Source organism: Trichosurus vulpecula, chromosome 6 (assembly GCF_011100635.1).
Source record: "Trichosurus vulpecula isolate mTriVul1 chromosome 6, mTriVul1.pri, whole genome shotgun sequence".
Lineage (NCBI taxonomy): Eukaryota > Metazoa > Chordata > Mammalia > Diprotodontia > Phalangeridae > Trichosurus > Trichosurus vulpecula.
Genome location: NC_050578.1, coordinates 130,504,291 through 130,521,849, shown reverse-complemented (window position 1 = coordinate 130,521,849; position 17,559 = coordinate 130,504,291). Strand labels below are relative to the sequence as shown.

At 39.2% G+C, this 17,559-nt stretch overlaps 1 pseudogene; it reads right to left on the bottom strand.

The window, feature by feature from the left end:
• Positions 1-8,337: 8,337 nt before the first annotated feature.
• The window catches only part of LOC118854757, a 28,106-nt pseudogene continuing 18,884 nt past the window's right edge, over positions 8,338-17,559 (bottom strand).

Here is a 17,559-nt window from a genome sequence, read left to right as displayed (position 1 = left end):
ATGTATAATTAAGCAAAACATTTCTCCCACTGTCCATGTCAAGAAATGTATATCTAGCTTAATATTTTGAATTCATCACCTCTTTAGCTAGCTGGGTTCCTTGGTTTTTTCTTCTGGTAGTTAGGCTAGATTATCTCTTAGTTATGTTTTAGTTGGAAAATTCTATGAATTTCTTCTGGCTTTTGCTTATTTCTTCTTTGGGCAGAGTGAAGGAGCAGAATGAATAGAAGTAAGGTCAGGAGCTGAGAGAGAGGCCATGGGTACCTCCAAGGTGCTAAGAGAATGAGTTGGTCATGACATTTAAAAAAAGAACATAGCAGTGGGTCCTAGTCTGTGCACTGAATTATTAAAAGCGTTCTGTGAACCCATATGCACACTAGATATTTTGATTTTGTAATTTTATTGAATAACTCTATGATTTTATTGATGCTGAAGGTTTTCCAGCACCCCAGAGCCAGGGTAGCATCAGACACTTACTAGCTGTATGACCCTAGGCAAGTCACTTGATCTTTGTTTTCCTCAGTTTCCTCAATTCTCAAATGAGCATAATATTAGCATCTACCTTCTAGGGATTTTGTGAAGATAAATGAGATAATATTTTAAAAGCGCTTAGCATATAGCAAGCAAAATATCAATGTTTATTCCATTACCTTTTCCTTCTACCCTCTTTTCCCACCCTCCATTTATAGAGGGAGAAAATCTCTACCAATGAATATTTGTACCTGTTCTGCAATTTATATAGTCCAGGGAGCTCTCTGGGACATAGAGAGGTCAAGTGAATTGTCAGAGAAAGGACTTGAATACAGGTTTTCACGACTTCGTCGTTGGCCATCTAACCACTGAGCCATGATGCTCTTTATTTTTGTTTGGCTCCAACAAAAAACATGGAATTGTTCAGTGTCATTGGTAAATATAACCATCTCTCTAGATTGAATAATATATCTCATATGTATGCTAACTGTTCTTTTTAAGTGTATGTAGATTCTATTGTGATTAACAAAATTCAAGTGTAGGGATAAGAACTGTGGTTTCGTTTAAATAGAGAACACCAACAGTGAGGAAACTCCCTCATCCAATGTAGGTTGACACCTTCTCTGATCCCAAAGCACTGAGAGATTAAATAATTTTCCCAGGATCATACAGTCAGCGTGGATCAGAAGTGGAACTTGATTCCAGACTTTCTTTTGGGGCCAATTGTCTTATATTCATTGGCTCAAACAGGCTTTCAATAATACCAAAAAAAGTAATACAACTTCATTTTAAAATCATGCATGAATTCATATGAGCTTTTTGTTGTCATATATTTTTTTCTGTGTTAATAGGGGAAGCTAATATGTTGCAGAGGATTGAAGGGTGACCTTGGACAATTTCAGGTAGCAATGATTGAACAGCTAAAAAAAGAAAACCCTTCTACCCCACTCCACATGAAATCTTCTCACACTCAGATTGAAAAGTCTGCCCAATGATTGTGTTTCATGATGAATTCTTAGTTTTTTCAGCTAGGTGACAAGTTTTACTCTGCAAAAAGCTATCATCTATCAAGCTGCGAGTTCAATTCTATCCACTGAAATGTATCAGCTATGTGACTACAGACAGGTTCCTTGGTACTTTCAGTATCCCAGAGAACTTTCTGAAACTATAAATTATAGATGAATTACCTGTTTGTATAGGTGGAAGATGTTTGTCCTTATCTAATTTCTTATACCAGATACAGGCCCTCCTCCCTCAAATAGTACAAGTGGTACTTGAGCATGTGGTAGTGGTGGTCTTCCTACCTAAGACAGGTTGGGAACTACTTGATTAATGACATTGTCACATGACTATTTTTGGCAGTGGATCTTTCTCAACCAAATAATGTAGCCCTCCCCTCCCCAATCCACCTCCAGTTACAAAGAACTCAATGAAAGTAGAGGCATATTTTTGTTGAGGAGACTAAAAGAAGGCTGGAGGGAGACAGCAGGTTGTGTGGGAATATGAATCCCAAGGTTTTTTAGTGTGCACCACTAATATACAAGATCTCATGGTTCTAGAGTCTTTGTATCCATCCAAAGATACACCCAGTCCTATCTGCTTAATTTCTGTGGGCAAATGAAACACATATCTGTTGGTTGGGGTTTCAGTGCACAGTTTTTAAAAGTAAAAACTTAGCAACTCAGGCTTTGAATGAATAAGTAGGAACTTAGAGAGGACTTTTTAAGGTTATGACTTATAGTTACTCTCCCATACACTTTGGTTTCCTCTTTATGTGACATTGGATGGCAGGGTGTCTTACAGTTTTGAGCTCATAGTTGACTTTATTCACAAATACCACGCATGAAGATAGAGAGGAAGAACATGCAAAGACAATTATACTGTGCTCAGCCTTGTCAAGACTTGTCTATGTCTGACATAAAAAAATACCTTTTGTTTAGTTACTTCGGAACTTTCCTCAAACTAAATTCTGAACCACAGAGAAGCAGGGGAACATTCTGTTCCCTTTCCCTAACTCAAGCTGCTCAAGTAAGAGGACGGAGCCCATGGATGTCCCTGGGCATTGTGTAAATAGCAGTAACTGGGGGCTTTTAGAATGTCTTAAATCATTGGGACCCTACAACAAGAAGTAGAAGGGTGAAAGGATGGGGAAATCTTCTGATATAATCTGAGGCAAGCAAGATAAATACCATCTTTGCAAAATATCGGTGGCTTGGCTTCTTCTCTAAATATAATCAAAACATGTATCTTTTCTGCCTTTGCTGCTAATGAAGCATTCAGTCACTGGAGTTATTCCAAATAAAGGTAGCAATGTAAAATGATTTTGCTCAGTGAGATTCTTTGGCACTGAAACTGATTCAATACACCTACCGATGTACTAGCAGAACACTTGCTAAACATAATATACCTATTGGACAATTGATTTGGTCCAAAATGTACACCTGGATTTCCACACCCAAACATCAAATCGATGTTTTATAGCTTCCAATACTTTTCATACAGTTCTTTATGCATTTTGATGAGGTTTCATGAAAAGGTGACAAATTCTTATTCTGAATTCAAGCTTTTTGTTAAAGCAAAAATTGTTATATGCATTTGGACAATATTTCCTTCTGAATTCAATTCAATTTCACACACACAAAAAAATAAGCATGTCCTACGTATGAGGAAATGTTCTAGGGGTAAGCTTTAGAATGAGCCACCTACATTCTATCTCTTTCTTCATGGATTTTTCTGATGACATAAGAAATGATTTCATTATAAATGCCCCCCTGCTTTGAGTTAAAGAGGAGTCCTTTGTGTAGATATCAGGAGTAAAGTTCAACAATGGTTATGTTGTAAAAATCTAATGATGATAGGATGCTAGCTGCTAAACTAGAAAATCTGACATTTTAAACATGTAACTTTTTTTCAAACTCACTGATTTGGACGCCCAAGAATTTGAATTTTTGGAGAAACTAGGTATGCATGTGAAACAGGCATTTAAAATTTTATCTCCAAAATGACAAAATATGTGATCAGATTCATCCATTTAATGTTGGTAAAATTTAAGGGAAAAATCCTCCCACAGTTACCCAGGTCTACAAAATATCAGACAACCTATGTGGATGATTTGAGCATAAAATTAACAACAACAAAAGAATATATATATATATATATATATATATGTATGTATGTATGTATTTGCATCTTGCCGACAAGCCTAAAATTCTTAAGCATACCCTTTCTTTATACACAGCATATTTGAAAGCAAAGAACCCCAAGTTTGAAAGGTAGAACTCAACTTACCTATACATTCTTTTTTTCTGAATGAAAGGAAGATTCTTTCTCCAGTCTACCCAGTGCTCTGAGATTTTTCTTCAAATGAATGTCATCTCTTGTATTAATTGTGATCTGTGTGCTGGCTGGGGATAAAGGAGGAAATCTTAGTCAATTAAAACATAACTTGTTTAACAAGTCTAAAGGTATCAACTTTAACCAATGGCAAAGCTTAGTGAATGGACTCAGCAGACATGAGGGCTTTCGTAAACAAGTAAGAATTTCCTTGTTCTGGGCAATTACGAATAAATGAAACAACTGGTGTCGACACAGAGGAAAGACTCCAGTTCTTCTTTAAGTTACAAGAACAACTGCTTCTGATTCAGGAGCTGATGGGTCATTATCCCATTGTCATGGTACCCTATTCAATGCCAAAACAAATCTTAACAAAACAAAGAATATCAGAGGATGCTATTCATGCATGTGTGGATAATGATACTGCCGAATTCTTTCTCTTCAGTGGTAGGAATGAAAAGTGATGCATTTCTCCATGAAGTAAATGTTTATTGAACACCTCTGCATCTTATTCTGAACATTGAAAGGTGGGACTACAGCAATTTAAGACATGGTTCCTGCCTAATAGGATTCAATCATCTTTATGGGGAATTATTGGCTTCTACCTTTCCTCCCCTGGAACTCTGGCAACTCAGCTTTCTAGTTTCTCCCATCATATTCTTACTGCTACCACCCTTGAGTTTTACTCATCTACTTCTCTGTGGACAGATGAAAAAAAATGTTTTCAGAAGTCACAGAACTCTTCTTTAGGGTCTTAAAAGAATTAAAAGAAAAACTAACAAGCATTAGGAAGGTATTAGGCAAGGGTTAAAATAAACTAAAGGAAGAGGCTGCAAAGTCACAATGTTATTGATTATCTTTGGTCTTCCATATAATTTGTTACTTTAAAGAAATAATACAAGGCAATATTTACTTCAAAGATGTAGCTAGGACAAGTATAAATATATTCCTCAATACCTAAGAGGAACAATCTCCTCTATGCCACCTTGGTCTCTGAGGAGAGAACTTACACTTAATACTCTTTGAACACAACATTTGCCCCCTGCCGAATTCCTGTCCAAATGAGGCATAGCCAATAAGTCTTCATCTCCGACACTGATAGCTGGACGAAGTCAAGCAAATTGTTCCAGGCTTCACTCCTTGCCATCTAACCCCTGGTGAATTCTGGCATGAATTCCAGCTCCCAGACTTATCTCATTCTGGTCTTTCAAGGCTCACAAGGTCATGTGTATCTTCAGTCTCCTTCACCTAAAAGAGGAGAAAGTGAGGCTGGTGACTTTGAACAGCTCTCCCTCACTTAAATCCAATTTGCTTGCAAGTCATGGCATCACCTTCCTGATATCATGGTCTTCTTTGAGAACAAAGGACAAACAACAACTTGTGAGTAGTCTGAACTGCCCCACTGGGGACCCAACTGGCCAATTCCAGTTGGGCAATGCAACTTCTTCCTTCCTTCCTTCCTTCCTTCCTTCCTTCCTTCCTTCCTTCCTTCCTTCCTTCCTTCCTTCCTTCCTTCTTCCCTTCTCCCTTCCCTTCCCCTACCCTTCCCTTTCTCTTCCTCTGTCCACAAAGGAATGCAAATTTTGATGGCTGAAACCTAACAAGATATCTTGGGGTTTATGGTCTAGATTCCTTTCTTTAAGACTCTGCCTTAAATCCAGTTTACTCTGGTTCTTACTGATTCCCAACAATAAGCCCCAGTCCAAACCCTACTTAGTGGTGTGCCCTGATGGCTCAGAGTGAAGAGAAATAGTAATTGTTTCTGTTTTGGCCAGAAACCCTGAGGGTCTTCCCCTCCCATATTGACTTTTTTTTATCGGGTAAAAGGGGCCATTCTTGTCTCATTTCTTTCTTAGCTTTATCCACTGAGTGGGTGTTGCCTCAGTCAAAGTGAGAACTTGGAAAGACCTTAGCCTAAAAAGGCCAAGGTCTCCCACTGCATCTGGGGCCATCTCCAATCATCCTGATCTATTTCTTGCCACTGGACCCAGATTGCTCTGAAGGAGAAAGTGAGGCTGGTGACTTTGCACAGCCCCCTCTCACTTAAATCCAATTCACTTGCTAGTCACTGCATCACCTTCCTGATGTCATGGTCCTTGTTGAGAATGAAGGACAAACAACCTGGTACTCTACCTACTGTAGGACCTAGAGGAATTCTTAGCCTCTTTCAGAGTCTTCTTAGTCCTAGATCTAGGAATCTGATGTTATATCTTTAATCAATTAATCAATAGACATTTATTAAGTGCCTACTGTGTGCCAGGCATTATGCTAAGTTCTGTCTTTAGAAAAGTCTTCTAATCTGTCCTCCCTTCCCTCTTTGGACCTGCCAAAATTCCTCACCTGGAGTTTTGGATATCCTATAAGGATCTTACAGGTGTCTCCTTTACCTTTGATTTCAATCTGTGAACCTATTTGCTATTTTGTCCTTTTCTCCAGCTCCCAGGATGAGACAAGCCTTTTTTTAGCCATCCTCTCACAGGCTTCAGACCTGTCTGTACATGGCCCCATCCTCCCTATTGATCCAACCTTCCACTCTAGAACTGGATGTCTACTCATTATTTCCGATCCTGATGGCCTGTTTGTTTTACCAATTTGTTCTCACAGTTGACCATTTCCATCTGTTGCTTTTCAGATATATTTCTGGACTTTATTCCATTTGGCAGCTATCTGGCCTTGGTCTTTGAGGTGTCTGCTGCATTAATTTTTGCCTTTCTCAGAAGATAGTTGTCTACAAATACTCGAAGGACTATCACTGGGAAAAAGAAATAGAATTGTTCTACTTAGTCACAGAGAGCAGAATGAGGAGCAGTGGGTTCAAACAAGTAAATTTTGATTTGACATAAAGGAAAACTTTCCAAAATATAGAACTGTACAAAAGTAAGAGATACTGCCTTGGGAATTAGAAAGTTATCTGTCATTAAGCACCTTCAACCAGAGGTTGAAGCACTTGTTGGATATGTTGTAGAATTTTCTACCATATATGGGTTGGACCAGATGGCTTCTGTGGTTCCTTACAACTCTAGGATTCTGTAATTCTATTATTTTCTCATTTTTTTCTTTTTTTTGTTTTTTTTTTTTTGTTTGTTTTTTTGTTTTGGGTTTTTTTTTTTCAGGGCAATTGGGGTTAAGCAACTTGCCCAAGGTCACACAGCTAGTACATGTGTCAAGTTTCTGAGGCTGGATTTGAACTCAGGTCCTCCTGACTTCAGGGCCAGTGTTCTACTCACTACACCACCTAGCTGCCCCCTCATTTTTCTTTTTTTCCTGTCCGAGGGCTTTGACCTCTATTAGATTTCCCATTATTCTACTATTTCACACAGTCCTCTAAATCTGGACTTACTAACACAGATTGGCTAAGAAACTATGACCAAGGAATTTTTATCCACTTTAGCAAACTGCTAGACCTGACCAATTCCCTGGTAATTAATGTGCAGCAAATTAGTTGTGTAATTGATAGGTGCCATAGGAATTCAGAGGAAGGAGACAATATTGTGCTGTGTGGTAGATAAGGAAGGTTTCTCTGAAGAGGTAGGTAGGAACTGAACTGGGTTTTGAAGTACAGGTAGGACTAAATTAGGTAATAAGAGAGAAAGGAGGCTATTGCAGATGAGGAGCACAGCTCAAGAAAAGGCACAAAACTCGAATGAATGAGGAATGCTTAAAGGACAATGAATAGTATAGCCTACATGGAATGAAAATATATAATGGGAAGTAGTAGAAAATAAAGTTGGAAAAATAGGTCGTGGGTGGAATGCAGAGGTCCTTACGAAAAACCTGGTTGCAGCCCCATTAAATCATGGGGATTTTCTTTCAGAATATAGACAGTAATATTGCTAAATCATCTATGTTTGAAAATATGGTGTATATATACACATTTGTATATATGTACATTTATATATAAATTAATATTTATGTTTATATCTATGTATACATTCACATAAATATATTTCTCTACAGATATAAGACTACAGAGAAATTCCACCATTGGAAATTTATTTCTTTGGGTAAAATATTTATTCTTTTTCCAAATCTCTCCATTTCTCTCTCACATAATTTCTTTGTGCTTAATATTGGCCATCCAAATGTTTACATTTGTCTATTGACAATATCTCGAAGAATGATAAATGGTTAGTAAAAAAGAGATTCGGATGTGTGCCCCTTCCCTGATCCCTTAATCCCTTGTCACCCCTGCGTTAAGTGACTTCCCTTTGTTCTGAATTCCTGAAGTATGACTACAGGATCATAGAATGTAGACCATGATAGAATGTAGACCTGGAAAGGGCTTTAGAGATGATCTAATCCAATGTCCTTGTTGTTGTTGTTTTGTCTATTACTAATTAATTAATTGTTAAATAGTTGTTTATTGGAAAAAGTGGGCTGAGGAAGGATAACTAGATTCACCAGAGAGCAACAAAACCATACAAGTTAGGAGTGGTGGGAGAAGTCAGCACAAAGCTCTGGGATCTCAGCCTCTTCTTGGACCAGGAGGGATGACCTGGAGTGTTTAGACATACCCAGGTGGAAGGCCTTGACTTAGTAAGCATGGTTAGAGACAAAGAGAGACTGGTTACAGTTCCTGACTCTCCATTTGGAGTATACTTGCCTTGAGCAGCTTGGCTGTTAGCTGTGACCTGCTTAATATATTCCTCTTGGGCAGCCTGCACATTGTCCTTCTTTCCACCCCAGGTCTTGAGGGCAGATGCCTGCAGGGCTTGGCCATAAGAAAAGGGCAGGGCCCATGGCTTGTGCAAGGGGTGGGTGTTGATGGCATTGATTGATGGAGGCATCCTCTTCACTCTGACCCCCAGAGAGGAAGGTGATAGGAGATGCTTGCAGGGCTCAGCTATAAGAAAAGGTCAGGACCCATGGCTTGTGCAAAGTGCAAGTGTTGGTGGCATTAAGGTTGATGGAGGTATCCTCTTCTCTCTGACCCCTAGAAAGGAAGATGACACCAGTAACTGCAGGAGGCACAGTCTGGCAAAGGGCAGTTACAGTTGCAAATGCAATCTCCTCATGTGAATACTTCTGGGTACAGGCATGGCCACGGGTGACCATGTTAGGCTTCAGCAAGGTCCCTTCCAGATAGACATGGTGGTCACTCAGAGCTTTGTAGATAGCAGCCAGGACCTTCTCAGTGACTTGCTGACAACACTTCAGATTGTGTTCTCCATCAGGGAGGATCTCTGGCTCAATGATGGGGACAATGCCATTCTGCTGGCAAATGCTGGCATATCAGGCCAGCACGTTGGCATTCTCCATGATAGCAAGTGGGGAAGGTCTATAATCCCTAATCCTCAGTACACAGCTCCACTTGGCAAAGTCAGCTTCATCCTTCTTATACTGGGCACAGCACTTACTCAGCCCATCCAGACTTTGGGTGGTAGTCTCACCATTGATCCCCGCCAGAAGCACTACACCTTTGTCCACCTTATACCCACAGTGCCACCATTTGCCTTTATGACTTTGGGGAAGGGACGACCATCATGAGCTTTCTCATAGAGTGTCTCATGGAAAAGGAAAAAACCTCCAATACAGGTGTTCACTGCCTATAGAGGTTGTCAATTTTCTCCTGTGTTCTCAGTTCCAATGGACTGCAGCCCTTTGCAATGCTGCTGGGGGACTCTTCTGCTGCCAAGATTCCCTTGCCCAGAGAACAATTCAGTGACCTATATCACACAGTTCTTTCTTTTACTCTGGTCTCAATGCAGGGTATTGGCAAGGTATGTTTTCCTTGGCTGTGCTGGTAGTTTCCAGCAGAAAGCACACTGCTTGTGGTCAGGAATCAAACTTCTGCCTTGTCTATTATTTATGTCTGACTCTTTGTGCCCCCATTTAGGGATTTCTCGGCAAAGATACTGGAGTGGTTTGCCATTTCCTGCTCATTTTACAGACAAGGACACTGAGGCAAATAGGATTAAGTGGTTTGCCCAGGGACACATAGCTAGTAAGTGTCTGAGGACAAATTTGAACTCAGGAAGATGAGTCTTTCTGACTCTTGGCCCAGACTTTATCCATTTCAATTTGAAGTTCAGAGAGGTTGTAGGATAACCGAATCAAAGGATTAGAGTTAAAAGGAACCTCAAAAGCCATCTAATACAATCCCCTTATTTTACAGATGAGGAAATTAGGGAAATGAAGTGACTTGACTAAGGTTACACGGGCATTAAGAATAAGAGGTAGGATTTGAACCCAGGTCTTCTGACTCAAGTTAGGGTTCTTCCCATAGTACTACCTTGCTGAAATTATACAGATGCTAAGTTTGCTATCTGGGATTTCAGCCCAGGTACTCTGAGTCCCAATCCAGTAGCTTTTATACTTATTTGCCTTATCACATATATTGCCTTATACATAGTTATTTGTGTATATATCTCTTTTCCTCACTAGATTGTAAACTCTTTATGGGTGAGATTCATGCCTTAGCTTTCCTTGAACATTTCCCATGTAGTAGGAGTAGTATCTTCACCCTTCCTTCCAAGTAAGTTAGGCTAATTTTTCTTTAAAAGTATTGAGACCGTCATAAGACATAATTGACTCAGACTGTTGATATCACTTCCTTTTTGCCTGAGTACAAAACAGCCTTTAGGATCTCCAGGCTGGCCCTCTGATGATTGGCTAATGAATCACAGTGGACCACTCAACCAATAGAACTTCTCTCAGCTGAATCAACTCTAGATGTCCTCAACGCCTACTTTTGTTGAAAATCCTTCTCTTTTTAACTGAATGAGCTATTATTGTGTCATTTTGTTCCCATATTGCACCTGAACTATCAGGGCTCTGGTGAGTCAGGCCCAGCTCAGAGCAATAACCCTTGTCTTCTTCCTTTATACCCTTCTCCTTTTCCCATTCAATTTGTATTGTATTTAGAGGTATCTAGTCCTAGATTATAAATTCCTTGTTGGCAAGGACAATGTCTAGAACAGTGCTTTATACAGAATAGATGCTCAGTGAATATTTTGAATGAGTATTTAATAAATTATATGTACTATTCCAAACAAAATTGTAACAGAATAACACTCCAGTTGCCACTCAAGAACTGGAAGACATTACGGGAACAACATATAGAGATTATCCAAGTTTCAGTCTATGCAATGTGCCTACTATGTGCTTGACATAGAAAGGAAGGTAGGGCCCTGGAATTATGCATTAGAAACCAAAGTATTTTTTGTGAACAGTGTTCTGTGGAAGATTTATCATTCATTATTAATGAATAAATTACAAAAGTCACTCAATAAAGTAGGTGAGGGCTAGGAGGATGGGTATTAACTCATTGGAGGGAACTATTAAAAACAGAAGGAAATGAGAAAACATCATAATTGAAATATCAGAGCTCTTGTCACCCAATCTGTGAAGATGTAGGGTGGGGAATAACTTCCTTTTTCCAGAGGCAAGTTCCTACACTCAAATTAACATGACCTAGAAGGATAGAGTAGGGTAGCTTCATAAGGAGAGATGAGAGGAGGGAAATAATCTATCTAAAATGGCAAAGAAGACAAATAATTCAAGAACTGCTAGGATTAGCTCCATTTCCTGCCTGAGTGAAGAGTGTGGGTTCACTACAGCAACGTATTCCTAATCCTGGGCAAGATTTCTGAAAAGCCATGAATCATTAGTCAACAGGGAGAGAGACCAGACTATAGGTATGAATCACTTGGTTCAGCCCATCACCATGTCAGAAAAAAAAATCAAACCTGTGGCTTACTAAGGTCAAGTAGTGGTATTAATTTCTACTTTTGACAGAAGAATTTTTAAAATTCAGTTATTAAGGTAAAGCTTCTTGAAGATATGTAACAACGGTGGAAAGTGCTTCTTTATTGGAGGTCGACTTAGAAATGGAAAAGGATGCTTTTTTTTTTAACTGGCTTGCCTTATTTTTTAGGCTCTACCTCTGTGGTACATAAAAGTGAGCATTAAATTACATTTTGTTTCAAGGGGCTTAGCCACTAAAGTTTAATATAAGTATAATAAAAAATAAAAGCTTTAGTCTAAAGTAGCCTCTGATTTGGCATCTTCTTCCTTCCCTCACCTTCTCCTTCTTACCTGTTCCCTTTCCTCCATACATTTCAAAGCTTCCAAGTCAATTCCCCACCCCTCCACCCCCGACCCCACCAAGAGACCAAAAGAAAATCTTTGTTATAAAGAAGAATCACTTCTGTCTCTGTTGAATATTTTCTTTTTCTCCCAACTGAGTCACTCTATGTCACTCTTCTCTTACATATTGTGTGGAATTATTCTTCCTATTCCCTGCACATTGTCCCTAAAAATTTCAATCCTGCTTTCTCTAAGTATGGGGGAGAAAATTAGATGAAATAAATAGAAGGAATATTTATAAATATTTATAAGATTTTCTTCATGGACATCCAAACTCTTTAACGATCTGGCAAAGTCAGTTATTGGTATTTCTCCTAAAACCCCCTAAAGTAGTGAAAAACCAAGAAATGGCTTGTAAGGAGGACAGCAAATAAGAATGACAAATGCAAATAGTCTATCTAATTATAGCATAGACTACCTAAGAACTATTTTTAGCTCCCTCCCCTTCCATATCTTCCAGAAAAAGGTGATGGTTCTGACACCATTTAAGAAACTCTGTGACTTACTACTAATAAAAATACAACAGAAATACATGGATTTAGGCATTATGTGGCATGTCAGTGTGTTGTATTAGCTAAAAAAGATGGATAATTTGAAGGGTTCATAATTTTAGAGGATCCATGATATCAACAGCATTGATACTACTTTCATCAAAATATCAAAACCCATTCGTACCCTCCTTTCTTCTATGATTTGTGTTGCTTCCCTAACCCCACCCAAAGTCCTTCTGATCTTCTCTTATTCCTACTGCCCCTACACACATACACACACTCACACACACAAACACACATGCATTGATTTTTTTAAGGACCTCTCAAGTATATAGCATATTTCACTTCATATTGCAGTTACTTGTCGATATGTCATATCTCTTACTGAGGTGTATGAGTGTTCAAGGAGGACTAGCACCTCTGGTGTAAGGGCTTGCTGTGACCTTTTCAGGGCTGCTCATCCACCTTTGGTGTCTACCTGGCACTCAACTCTCACCTGTAGCTGCAAGAAGCTATAGCATGCACCATGGCCACACCATCCAGTAAACTCTCAGCAGACAGGCTAACCCAGATTGAGGGTAACCAATGGGCCATAAACCTATCAGTTAACTAGGGGGATGTCTACCCCAAGCATTCCCTTGGTGGAATGAGAACAATTTGTTCTGACAGTTATGAAGGTGGCTGATGGTGGCTGAAGCAGGCACTGTGGAATGCTTAGAGGTTGGTCAGATATCAAAGATGTTAATGTCATCTACTGCATCCCAGGGCATCACCAGTCATCCTAATTTTTATCTTGCCACTGGACTTTGATGACTCTGGAAGAGAGAGTGAGACTGCTGACTTTGTGCAACTCTGGCTCACTTAAATCTAATTCATGCATAAGTTGAGTTATCTCCCTGTGATGTCATTGGTTCTTTTAGAAAATGAAGGACAAAAAACAACATATCTCCCACTAGATTCTGAGCTCCTAGCAGACAGGGACTATGTCTTTTTGTCCCTAGAACAGTCCCTCACATAGTATATGCTTAATAAATGTTTGCTGACCTATTGAATGAAAATGTGAGGAAAATTGGTGATTTTCATCACTTCAAGTAACAAGCAATGACTATTTTATCTTTGGAAGGAAAATCTGTGATTTATGTCTGTGGTCAAGACAATAGTATCTGGAATTTTCCCAATGCCCAGTTACTTTATAGGTCCAATATTATAACTTAGCTTTCTTTCCCACTCTTGAACAATGAATTTTTTTTGATCATTTTAATTTCTGTTCATTGACAAAAGTGCCTGTTGTTTCTAACCTATTTGTCCTGCACCTGGAAACTGAAGGAAAGTCTATGGAAATGGCATCATTTGTTTTTTGCATGTAAACTTGCTGAGACAACATGCAGCAGAAGTCATAATGGTTTGTTATGAAGTAGTTTCTGCTGGTTAGAGTATGACTAAGTGTAAGCCTTGGATATGGTTTCTCATAAGTAACATAGTGATCTACATTTCCCAGTGTGATGTCTCTGATTTATAGCTTGCCCATTGATTGCCGAGCAATTATAACAAAGAAAATTTCTATTTATGAGTGTTAATGGTAATGACCAATATTTATGATGTGATGTCAGTGTTCTGGAATCTATAAAACAACAACAAATAGAATTAATTGTAGTGACATATTATTTATCAGAGTGATATAAATAATTTTATTTTGGTAGAGATTGGAGCTAGGGAGTTCTGAGCTGCTATGGACTAAGCCAATCAAGGTTCATATTACAATTGACATTCAATATGGTGAGGACCCTAGGAATGTGGAGGGAAAGCACCATGTTGCCTAAGGAAGGGTGAATTGGCCCAAGTGTGAAACAGAATAGGTTAAAATGCTATGCCATTTGGAATCACACTGGGCCTATCAGAATGAATAGCCCCTCTACTTCCATGCCAGATGAGATAGGGAGATGAAGGAAAGGAGAAAGGGAAAGAAAGGGAAGATTAAGAACTTATCGTGTTTCAAGAACTCTGCTCATAAAACAGGTAAGAGCAATAGAAAGAAAAAAAGAAGTGTAAATACAACTTGGTGAGAAGCCTAAGCAAAGTTATCCCAAGGACAATGAAGGATGAAACTGGAAACAAGTCAACAAAAAGATGAAAAGAGAAAAGAGCTATGTCATGGACTCCTTTGACGGTCTGGAGAAACCTATGGATCCTGTCGCAGAAAAAATGTTTTTAAATGAATAAAATGAAATATATTGCATTACAAAGAAAACTAATTATGTTAAAAAACAATTATCAAGATAGTAAAAAATGAATTCGTGGACCCAAGGTTAAGAACTACTAAATTATAATATTGGAGTAGTAGAGTAGAGGGAAAAAAGGCTCTTAGATTTTAAGCTTTTGAGGGTAGGGAGCATGTTTTGTACCAGATTGACCTCAACATAAGACTAGTTATTAGGTCTCAATATAAGACAAGGTAAAATACATTTTAAAAAGACACCTTAGTATATATTTGTAGAAGCAAAATGTGTATACCCTGTGTCCATAGTGTAGATAGGCAGGTAAGCATGGCTACTTTTCCAGGATGACTGCTCTGCCTCCTTCAAACACTGCCATTCTTTTAAATACTGATATAGCAGGAAGAATGTCCAACGAGCTTGCCTGAGCTTCCTAGGTTGGGCCTGGTCCTTGGAACTCAGGATCAGCTGTGCCAGTTAATTAATTCATTCAACAAGTATTAAGTATTTACAGAACTCAAGTTCTGCTGAGATGAAATACAGAATATTGGATCTGGAGTTAGATCTTCGTTGTTGTTGAATCATGTACAAATCTTCATGACTCCATTTGTGGTGTTCTTGGCAAAGATACTGGAGTTGTTTGCCATTTTCTTCTTCAGCTCATTTTATAGATGAAGAAGCTGAGGCAAACAGGGTTAAGTGACTTGTCCAAGGTCCCATGGCTAGTAAGTGCCTGCAGCCAGATTTGAGATCAGGAAGATGAGACTTTCTGTCTTCAGGCCCAGTGTTTTATCCACTGAGCCACCCACCTGTGTGATGTTGGGCAAGTTCTGCCTCAGCCTCAGTCTATTCCTCCGCAAAATGAAGGAAGAATATTAGACTAGGTGGCCTCTGAGATCCCTTGCAGCTTTCAAACTATGAGCCTATGAACATGAACACAGAACATACAAACTGTTCCAAAGGTCTTAATGTACTTTATTGCCAGCTTAATATTAACTAATATTAAGCTATTAAAGCTTTCACTGCACTAAGATTTTTAGGATACCCCACATACAGAGGAAATACAAAATAATATGGGGGTCATAAGAGACCCTAATAACTAGGGTAGGGGGTACACACTTGAGCAAAGCCTTGAAAGATGATAGGAATTCTAAGAGACTGAAGTGAGGAAGGAATACATTTCAAAGAATTGGGAATAGTCTATGAAAAAGTTCAGAGAATGGAGGATTGGGGTAACAAATAGCAGTGAGGTGAGTTCAGCTGAACTATAGAGTGCATGCAGGAATCTGTAATAAACCTAGAAACAAGTCTGGAACCCATTTGCAAATAGCTTGAAATGTCAAACAGAAGAGTATACATTTATTCTGGAGCTTCTTGGCCAGGGGATGGAAATAGTCAGATCCGTGCCAAATAAATCCAGCAAGTGTATGGAGAATAGAAAGGAGAGGGAAGAGACATGAGGCAGGGAGTCTAGCTAGAAGGCTATTTCAATGGTTCAGGTGTGATTCAGAGATGATGAGGGCCTGGATTAGGGTGGTATCCATATGAATGGAGAGAAAGGGATGGATGTGAACAGTACTTGGCAGCTGATTGGATATGTCTCTGTGTGGGAGAAATGGGAGAGAGTGAAGAGTCCAGCGTGACTCCAAGGTTGTGAATCTGAACAACTAGAAGGACAGTGCTGCCCTTGATTGGAAGGAAGGAAGGGAAGAAGGATGGAAGGAAGCATTTATTAAACACCTACTATATGCTAGGCACTGTGCTAAGCACTTTACAAATGTTATCTCATTTGATCCTCACAATGACCCTGAAAAGTAGGTGCTATTTTTATCCCCATTTTATAGCTGGAAACTGAGGCTGAGAGAGGTAAAGTCTGAGGCCAATATTTGAACCCAGATCTTCCTGACTCCGGACCTAGCACTGTAACCACTTTATCATCTAGCTGCCCCTGATAGAAACAGGAAAATTAGAAAAATAGGTGAGGTGTTTGGGGAGAAAGATAATGAGTCAGATTTTGGACATGTTGAATCTATAATGCTTATGGGACAAACATTTGAACTGTGCTGACTAAAATCTAAGGCTTCCCAGGTATTGCAGATAGGTAGCAGGGAGTTCTCTTCTCTGCTAAATGTTATCTCCATGTTATCTGTGTCCACCCTCTCTCCCTCCTTGGGTTATTTTTCAGAGCTGTCACATTGAACTTTGGACTGACTGTTTGCGGCAGTGACTTGCATGCTGAATTTTTCCTGTGTGTCTATGTGACTTCCTTGCTTTCAGTGCCTGATTCATCACCCTGCCCTGTCAGTCTGTGTTCCCTGCCCAAAGCTGTCTTTGTGTCTGGCTGAGCGTGGACTCCACAAAGAAGCTCCACGTGTCAATTCGTCCTGACAGGGCAGGTAAAGCAACTGAGTGTTCCCTTAGCTGGGCCAACTAACTCAGGCAATCAACGATTCCCTTCAGGTTAGTTGGCCATTCTGTAATCTCACTTTACCTAGAAGCCTGAGAACTAATGGAGAGGGGGTGGTCTAGCATGCTATGACATTTAGACAGATGCCATTGCAAGATATCTTACAAATGATGCCTACAGAAACAGAGAGAGATCCCAATGCTTGAGATCTGGAGAGTAAGGGAGGGGCATAGAGAGGAATTTTTATATTGAAGTCATTTTAAATTATATGTTTAAAAATCCTGTCAGGTTTTTAAATTCCTTGTTTTAACATGGACACAGGCCTTTTGAGAGGACAAGTTCTTTTTTTTTCCTTTTTGTTATTATAAGTTTTATTATATCTTTTTGTCTCTTCTTTGATTTAGATCATAGGAACTTTTACCACTTTGGCAACTCTTTTATAATTTATAGTCTTTTAAAATTCTATTTCTTTATTTATTTTTAGTTCTCAATGTTCACTTTTATAAGTTTTTGAGTTGTAAATTTTCCTTCCTCCCTTCCTTTCCCCCTCTCCAAG